This window comes from Lactuca virosa, chromosome 2 (assembly GCF_052849685.1).
Source record: "Lactuca virosa cultivar CGN04683 chromosome 2, Lactuca_virosa_CGN04683_v6, whole genome shotgun sequence".
Classification (NCBI taxonomy): Eukaryota; Viridiplantae; Streptophyta; class Magnoliopsida; order Asterales; family Asteraceae; genus Lactuca; species Lactuca virosa.
Genome location: NC_136427.1, coordinates 188,719,446 through 188,728,642, shown reverse-complemented (window position 1 = coordinate 188,728,642; position 9,197 = coordinate 188,719,446). Strand labels below are relative to the sequence as shown.

The window sequence follows — 9,197 nt, the reverse complement described above, 5'->3', positions numbered from 1 at the left end:
GAATGACTAAAGTAGATTGATATTTTAGCAAAGTAAGATGTTATTTTAGAACAAAAGTGAAATAAATGGATAAACCGATGAATGAACCTTACCCAAAAACTTATGGACACTTGTACGGGTGATTCGTTATGTGATGAGTGTGTGTAAACAATTCTAATAAGAGAATCAAGTGAACATGACATGGGTTTCACAACCTTGAAACTCAAAGGTATTCGCTTATTACTTTTCTTTCAATGGTAGAAATTTCAAGGGTTAGTTATGTTTTGGAAACCATAGTTATTACTGTGCTTTTATATGTGTAAAATAAAGTTAGATAATGGAAGATCGAACTTTGTTATTAAAGAATGAGGCTAAAATGATGTGATTTGAACCTAAGTATTGTTTTGAGTAAATGTCTAAGTTTTGTGACAAGTAAGTTATGAGATGATTACTATAATTGTTATGATGCAAAAACATAACAAGAAAATTCAAATACTAAGATTGTATCTATATTTGGTAAATGATTGTTTAACTACTAGAAATTAAATTTGAACTTATGACTTTAGAACGATTAATTATTATGAAATTGTTCTAAATGTTAGAATCATGTTTGTAAACTAATATAATGGCCAAGAGGCGGTACATAACCATATGTTTTAAGAGTTTATAAAAACAAGAGGTATGATGACTCATAATTCTGCATTGATACGATCATGCATCACATATATTGCATCTTGCCTGAATTATGATTACAATACTAGATTTAATCACATATTTTTAAAATGTAATATTTTTTGTTTGAGACCAAAATGTTGAAACTGAAAGGCTATTATCAAAATTGTTAAATTATAGAAAAAAGTTATTAAAACGAAAGGACTTTGATAAAATAAGTTGATTGAACTTAAAAAAAAAAAAAGGCAAAAAAAGTTTTATATAATTCGCACTTATATTGTCACTATTTTCTTTGAAGTTTTCCCGAAAATTCCATCCACTCGAATAAAAGAAACGGAACAAGAGATCGCAGCCGTCGGTATGTCATAAACCCTAATTCGCATTTCCTCATCTATATAACACCACTATTGTTACCTTCAAATCATACTCACCAAAACCTAGATCCTTACTTCAACAATCGTATCAAGGCCTACCTTCTCCGATTTCATAACATTCATGTGTTTTCGTTTATATCAAATTGTATAGCTGGTTAGCCGTTGTTGTTTATCGATGATGAAAAATTCAAGTGGAGCTCCTATTTTATCTCGTTTTCTTTATCTTTTTCATTTTTTCAATCGGGGATCGTCTGCCCCTTTTGCAAATATTCTATTGCTTTAGGGATGGAATGATATCCCCTGATATTCACTTCACCCTCTTCACTTTGTCAGCGATTTCATTAGTCTGACTAGTTTTACAAGTTGCTGATCATTTATGGGTGGGAGATCTGGCTTTTTTTTTTAATCCAAATTAGTGTTATTTGCAGTTTTGATTTATTTATAGTTAGAACTGATTATGGAACTGATGATGATAATCCAAAGGCTTGTTTCTCAGAGACATTCGCAGTGGCCGCCTAAGAACTTTCGCCTTCGCCAGGCTTGAGAGTTAATGCTGCTTTTTTCCTTCCTTGGATGTCTGAAGTTTTAATTTATTATAAATTATATTTATTGTGGGTTTCTCAGTGATGATTTCATAGATGACGAGTCTGATATATCCATTCCATTCCATTCATCATGAAGACCATACGAGGCATTTGTCTGAGAGAAACCCTTCGATCATACTCAAAAATCTTTTTATAACTTTTTATTTGATTTTCATTGTTTTATTTAGTTCAATGTATTTATCTGATCTCCTAAATTTCCTAAAAATATCAAGATTGAGATTTGAGGACTTTTGTTGAAATTGAAACTAAAGATTTTACTTAAGGTTTACCTTTGGTGGTGGCTATTTTACTAGTGAGAAGGAATTAGTTCCGCCACATCAATTTTTACTACATCATTGAAACCTCACTCCGCCACATCACTTTTTACTATACAAGTGTTTCTCTTATCAGGTGTACTTTTTTTTTTAATTTTGTTTTGTTTTTTTTTTATAATTTAATCTCTAAATAAAACTTTTTTTTTAATAAAAAACACAAGTTTTCATTACTTCAAAGTAAAAAATTGCATTACTTAAAAATTAAAAAAAACATGACCATTAAATAAATCCTAAACATATAAAACAAACGAATAAACTAACTTAAAGTTGTTCTTCAAGACCAGTCTTACTATCCAAATTAAGGTTATTGTGTTGAAACCTGTAAATGTTTTCTACCAAGTCTGTGTGAAGATTGCTAAATGTTTTAGTGCAACGAATCTGTTTTTCTGTTCATATACTCGTCGCCACCAATTTCTATTGGTTGAGTCTAAGAAATGGTTTTTTTGCTGGTCATACTCACATCGCTCTTCATTTGTCTTCAATAATCATAACATCGCTCTTCATTTGTCTTCAATAATCATAACATCGCTCTTCATTTGTCTTCAATAATCATAGTATGTAACGTGAGACATGTATACATGATTTCTTTTCCTCTCTGAAATATATTGCTGGTTTTTCAATATGAACCAATGTTTCTTAAGAGCCCCAAAAGCCTGCTCTATATACTTTCTAGCTCTTTTTAGATATCTTTTGAATTTTTTCTGTCTAGAACCATGTGGACATGTAAACGATTTAACAAACACAACATACTTATGATAGATCTCATCAACATGATAATATCCATATTTATATGGCGTTATGCACTTTAAAAGAAGAATCTGGTGCAAATTTGTCATATATGTTGATGTCATTAATCGAACCAGAAGACCCAAAAAAAAACATGTCAAATCCATAGATTTTGTGATGCAAGCTTTAAGTATGACCGTTAGGTGGCCATAATCATCTTGGGTAAATTGACCATGGTGTGAGGCAGAACAAATTTCTCAGGCCTAATGAAGACAATCTAAGCTTTTTATCATTCCACGAAAGCTATGTGCACTAGCATGATGAGCTTGCAATTGTAAGATGTAATTACGTGTAGGCTTACGTAAATATTTTGGACCATAAAACTGAATCACAGTTTTGCAACGTGCAATCCTAGCAGACATCCTAAAACTCCCGTCCAACGCATCAGACGTGATGCCATATGCTAATTGACGAAATGCGGTTGTGCATTTTTGTAAGGGAATGAAATCGGGTGTACCTCTAGCATCAAAACGTTGTTGGAATAAACTGCACTCCCTCGTTGCATCTTCAACTATACGTTCGTATAAACGTTTGAACATTCTGAAGCGTCTACGAAAATAATACCATTGATAAGTGGTATTCTCGTGAAAGTAGTCTTGTATCAAACGTTGGTTTTTTCACGATTTATGTAAATATATCTTCGTGTTCTTCGTTGAGAACTTTCGGCTGCGTTATTGCATAAAGAGTCATACGTTTGTTCCGCTATTGGAGCACAAACAACAGCAACATCAAAAATAACTTGAAATTCTTCAGAACATAAAGAAGATTACATTTTCTATTAATTCTGAGAGAGAAAGCAATAGAAAAATCTAAAAGTTTGGTTTTGGTTTGAACAATGAAGGTAAATGGTTTAATTTATAGGTAAAATAAAAAAAAATTAATGTTTAACTTTTTGACCGTCAACGATCGTTTTTCCAATTAACCAACCACAAAACGCGACCAAAAAAGGGAGAGGTGCGGCCATACCGCATCCAAGAGGTGCGGTAAAGACCGCGCCACTCCCCACAGTCTTATAACTGAAAAACATATATGTGTAGCGGTTGCGAGATTGTTTATATATAGGACTTTGGTATCCAGTTTTGAATGACTATTGGCTTTGGTTGATTTTATTGAAAATGACAGCTCTTTAATTAAGCGCCAAAAGAGATTGAATGAAATGGTTGCGAAATAGATTGTTGGATTTCCTGAGTGTTTGGGATAACTTTTGAAATTAGCTTATTAGCTTATTCACTTTTCAAAAAGCTAATAAGCTAAAAAAGTGTCTATGTATTTAAAAAGCGTTTTTAAAACAACTTTTTGAATAAACAAAAATAAAGTTTTCAAATAACTAGAAAATCCTAGCTTTTAAGCTTTTTGGTTTTTTTACTCCTAAAAAACAGATTTTCTGATCCAAACACTTTTTAAACACGACTTTTCCAAAAAGCCATAAACTAATAAGCATTTTTTCTGAAAATCACTTTTGTGAAGAAAAAAAAAAGTTAACTCAAACACACCCTTTGTTGACTTTATTGAAATTTGGCAAATGTATAGAGATCAATGTTTATGAAGAATTTTAGGGATGTTTTACCATTTCAATGATAGGCCGAGCACGATTGATAGGTGTAAGGGTGAGCAACTGGTTAGACTTGGATTTAATTGGCCTGAAGACCGAAAATTGTGGATTATTTAACCCGAAAATTGGACTAGTTTGTTCCGATACCAAACTAGGTTTTGGGTTTTTGACTGAAGTGGACTTTGGTGTTTAGCTCTGGTCCTATTCTGTGTCCTAAACTGGGTTTTGAGTTTCTGTATTTTTAAATATTACATGTTATTTTTATATTTTGTATTAAATTAACATATATTTAAAAGTTAACACTTATCATTAATCTTTAAACGAATTTATCTAAAAATAAACAAAGTTACCATTAAGGTTTGATTATATTATTTATAATCACAAAATGGACAGTAATAACCAGACAAAATTGGTCTTTGTGTTATGTCGAAATTTGTTACCTTGTATCAAAAAGATTTGGACCATCATCAGTGGTCAAATTTGTTTTGAATTTTTTTATAATGATGATTTTGCTCTTGTTATTTTTTTTTTCAGTTTTTATTTATCTAAATAGATTAAAAAAATAAAAAAAATAAAAATTTCAACCCATCTCTCTCTCTCTCTCTCTCTCTCTCTCTCTCTCTCTCTCTCTCTCTCTCTCTCATAAAAAGAAATCTAACATAACCACCATCACTTGCCGGCAAAAAATAACCATCACCATTTGTCGGAAACCACTGTCACCAGTTGGAAACTATTGCCAAAATTTCAACACCACCACCAACATCTTTTTTCAGGCAACTACTAGTTGGATCTGGAAAGACAAGGATCAATGCCACCGAAGCTGTATAACCACCATCACTTGCCGACAAAAATAACCATCACCATTTGTCGAAATAACCATCACCATTTGTCGGAAACCACTGTCACCAGTTGGAAACTATTGCCAAAATTTCAACACCATCACCAACATCTTTTTTCAGGCAACTACTAGTTGGATCTGGAAAGACAAGGATGAATGCCACCGAAACTGTGAGAGAGAGAGAGAGAGAGAGAGAGAGAGAGAGAGAGAGAGAGAGAGAGAGAGAGAGAATATACAAAGTGACAATAAAATAAAACTTTTGGACCAAAATGATAAATTTTGATATATCATAGGGACCATTTGTGCAGTTTTGTCTTATAAATATATATTCTTAACCAATGTTCTAAATAATGTGAGACGTGTGCTTTGACGGCAAGGTCAAAGTTAATTTATGATGAACCTTAGCGAGTCATGACGTTTTTCAAGACGTGACTATTTTATATACATTAAAAAGGAGAAATCATATAATTTCTGAATTTTATCAAAAAAACCCGTGTTTTGAAAAAAACTCGCGCCATAACGCGATAAGGCACGCATTGACACATTATTTGGACGTCACGCTTAACAAACTCGCCTTGAAAGTTTTTGTATCGGCTACACCACGTCTTGCGCCATGGGACGCCTTGAGGCATGCTTTTTTAGAACAATGTTCTTAACTAACATCCATTGTTGATTTCAAAACGAAACCTGGAACATTGACATAATACTAATTGACTATACGTTATTGACTTAATATGAGATTTGTTTTAATCTCTATATTTCTAATGTTAACTTCAAATTAATTCGGGTTATTAAATGACCTTCTCAATAATCATTTATGACCTTAAATATTTATTTTTTGAACTACATAGTTTACATTTTGATTTTGAAATTACAATTCCAAAGCAATTTATATTAGAGCCGAGTTTCTGGTTCGACTTGTGTTAAATCTTGTATTCTGGGTCCGGTTCGGTCCAAACCCGAAACCCAATTATTGGTAAAAATAAAACCCGAAAATCGACCTACTAATATGAATATCCGGTCCGGTCTAGTCCAATGGGTTGTATGCTCATTCCTAGATAGGTATATATGGCTATCTGTGGACGTTTGGAGGTGTATCGTGCACCTTAGACTCTTCGGTGCCACACATATCAATCAGTATCAATGTTTCTACTCACACGATAATGAAGTTGATACATCGTCATTATACAAACAATCATCAACAAGTAGTCACATATAAGACATTTGTTTGTAGCTTCATAATCAATCTTCTACTTCTTTAAGAGACATTTAAACTTTTTACTACGTGAATAAAACATTATATTAATCACTTAGAAAAAAACTGTCATCATCAAAAAATGATGATGACAAATTTACTTGAGAGAGAGAGAGAGAGAGTTGGGCGTTGATGGATGTCGAGGATGCAATGTCTCTTAGCGTAACATGAGGTTGGGATGGTGTTGCTTTGCTCTTAACGCTTTTAAGGCATGCCATACATGCCTCTCAACACCATGTTATGGCCCGTACGAAACACCCTCTCCAATAGTTTATAGTTGGGGTCAAAGTGATGTTGTGTATTGTATGTCAGGCTTCGACGGTGGTGGGAAGCATGCAATAGTTAATTGATTTTTTCTAAAAAAATACCAATTTCATAAATCTTATTTTTTTAGACAAAATTGCAAAATGGTCCCTATGGTAAGTAAAAAATTGTCACTTTGGTCCAAATATGTTTGGACTAGCACCATCGGTCCAAAACTTTTATTTTGTTGCGCTTTTGGTTCAAAATTTTCAAAACTTTTTATAAAGACAAATTTGCCCTTGGTATTTTCCCATTTTCTTTTTTTTAATTACTTTTCCATTTTTCTAATTAAAAAAGTCAAAAACAAAACCCACTCACCACTATCCACTAACCCCCCTTCTCCCTCTCTTCACAAAATACATCTCATTTGTTTCGATTTTCAAAAAAAGAAAACACCACCACCACCACCACGGATGAAGAGGGTTTTGGTGACTGAGATCTTCATTAAAGATAAAACCCTCGATTTTCCATGGAGGGTCGTTACTAAGATCTCCAGTAGTGTTGTTGTCGTCGTCGCAGATATGGAAGTTGTCGCCGCTATCCTCCCCCCAAACGACGATTGTTGCGAGCGTTTTCATATCGATGGTGGTTTATGTAACACCCCAAAATTCATGACCAAAAATTTCATTTTTAATTACGTAATTATAAAAGCCAGTGGTCTAAAAACATCAATAATGTCATAATCAAAATCAATATCCAAAACATGTCATGAGAAAACAACATCAGAGTACAATTCCCAAAGATCTCATGTGCGGAAAATCATAGTGTGATGCGCTGCGATCATGCGGGCTCCTTTCATTTCGAAGAAGAGGTACCTGAAACCAAAACTGAAAACCGTAAGCACGAAGCTTAGTGAGTTCCCCCATTATACCACATACCATACAACAAATACATTTCCAAGCATATCTGGGTGCCGGCCTCCCCTTCGGTCTATTTCAACCGGATACTGCCGAGCATATCTGGGTGCTGGCCTCCCCTTCGGTCTATTTCAACCGGATACTGGGTCTATTTCACCCCTACCACTACCACATAATATCGTAGCAAATAAGCACATAGAACATAACAGATAGTAGCATACCAAACAATTATCACAAAGACAATAATCTCTACTACAAACAACTACTAGTGGGCCGGCATTGGGGCCTTCGACCCACTCATACAGGAAGGTAACTCACCTCAACTGTGTGTGCTGAAATCGTACTCCTCGGATGGCTCGGGACTCCTCTCCCTAAAGCATAATAAGTCCCCTAGTTAGTTATTAGGTCCAAGTATGACTCCCTTATGGCCCAACTTCTAATTCATGTCCCAAGGCAAGGTCCCTTAGTCCTTGCCCTAATGGGCCTTTTCCCTAAGGTCCAATCCATAATCAATTTAAGGCCCAAGTCCATTACTTTAAGCTTTAAAGCCCAATAAGGCCCAATACCATAAATCCCAGTCCTAGGCTCAGAGGCCTTACTCCATAGTGGGCCATGAGGCCCAACAAATCCAGGCCCAATCACCCAAGGCCCAAAAACCACATTAACCCCTATACATGCGTACGCGCGGCATACCTGGCACGTACGCCCGACGTATGCTGGCCTTGACCAGAAGCAGGAAACTGACTCGGAACACGCAACGTACTAGGGGTACACCCAACGTTACTACCAGTCACCCTAAAGTCCTTCTTTTGACTTAACCCATTAAGTCCCAACCTCCAGAACGTAGATCCAGGCTCCTAACAACGTCCTTAACCATAAAGTTATGAACTTTATGCTTTTGCATGCATGGATGGGGATTAAGACATCCATTAAGTCCATAAGCTCACTTTGTGGCCATCTATCACTTGCATGGTTGGGGGTAAACCATCAAGATTTGATTTTTATGGTCTTAAATGCTTCCAATAGCTCAAAAGGACAGCTCTTATGGACAGATTCTTCCAAAACTCAAAGGACCTCAAGTATGGGACCAAAATGTGACATAAAACACCCCAAAACTACATCTAAGCATGCAATGGTCAAGGTTGGAACTTGATACATCAAACAAGTCAGAAAAGATGCCAAACTTCTGGATCTACAAGCTCTCTTCAAGTCCTTGCTCCTTCTTCAAACTCCTTGCTCTTCAAAACCACCAAAACAACACCAAAATGATCAAAGTAAGCTCAAGATACATGCAATGGAGTTAGGGTTCGAGTTGGGCACTGAGAGAACAAGGGAGGCTGAGAGGATACGAGTTTGGAGGGTTATAAGTTGTTTAAATAGGGGTCAAACCCTGAAATTTAGGATTTGCATCTGATCACCCTACACCTAGCGTACGCATGGGTACGCCCAACATACACATGGGGGCTCCCCGTTCCGCGCCTCATATATGTACGTCGTGCGTACACCCTGTACACCCAGCGTACGCTCCACCCCAAAAATCCCAACATTTCATAATTATAACTTGAATAAAAAGCAACATCTTACCTGATAAATCTCGGACGTTACAGTTTAGGTTGTCTTTGTATTCGTAACTTTTTTGTCTATGTCTTTCCAGATCTGAGG

General features: G+C 35.3%; 3 non-coding genes across 3 annotated transcripts; all 3 read left to right on the top strand.

Annotated features, from left to right (window-relative positions):
• Positions 1–1,299: 1,299 nt before the first annotated feature.
• LOC145161833 (small nucleolar RNA snoR99) lies at positions 1,300–1,416 on the top strand. Its single transcript, XR_013738706.1, has one exon. It is a non-coding gene; the product is annotated as a small nucleolar RNA snoR99 (small nucleolar RNA).
• Positions 1,417–1,486: 70 nt separating this feature from the next.
• Positions 1,487–1,610, top strand: LOC145161883 (small nucleolar RNA SNORD14). Its single transcript, XR_013738744.1, has one exon. It is a non-coding gene; the product is annotated as a small nucleolar RNA SNORD14 (small nucleolar RNA).
• Positions 1,611–1,643: 33 nt separating this feature from the next.
• Positions 1,644–1,733, top strand: LOC145161846 (small nucleolar RNA SNOR75). The gene has a single exon (XR_013738717.1). It is a non-coding gene; the product is annotated as a small nucleolar RNA SNOR75 (small nucleolar RNA).
• The last annotated feature ends 7,464 nt before the right edge of the window (positions 1,734–9,197 follow it).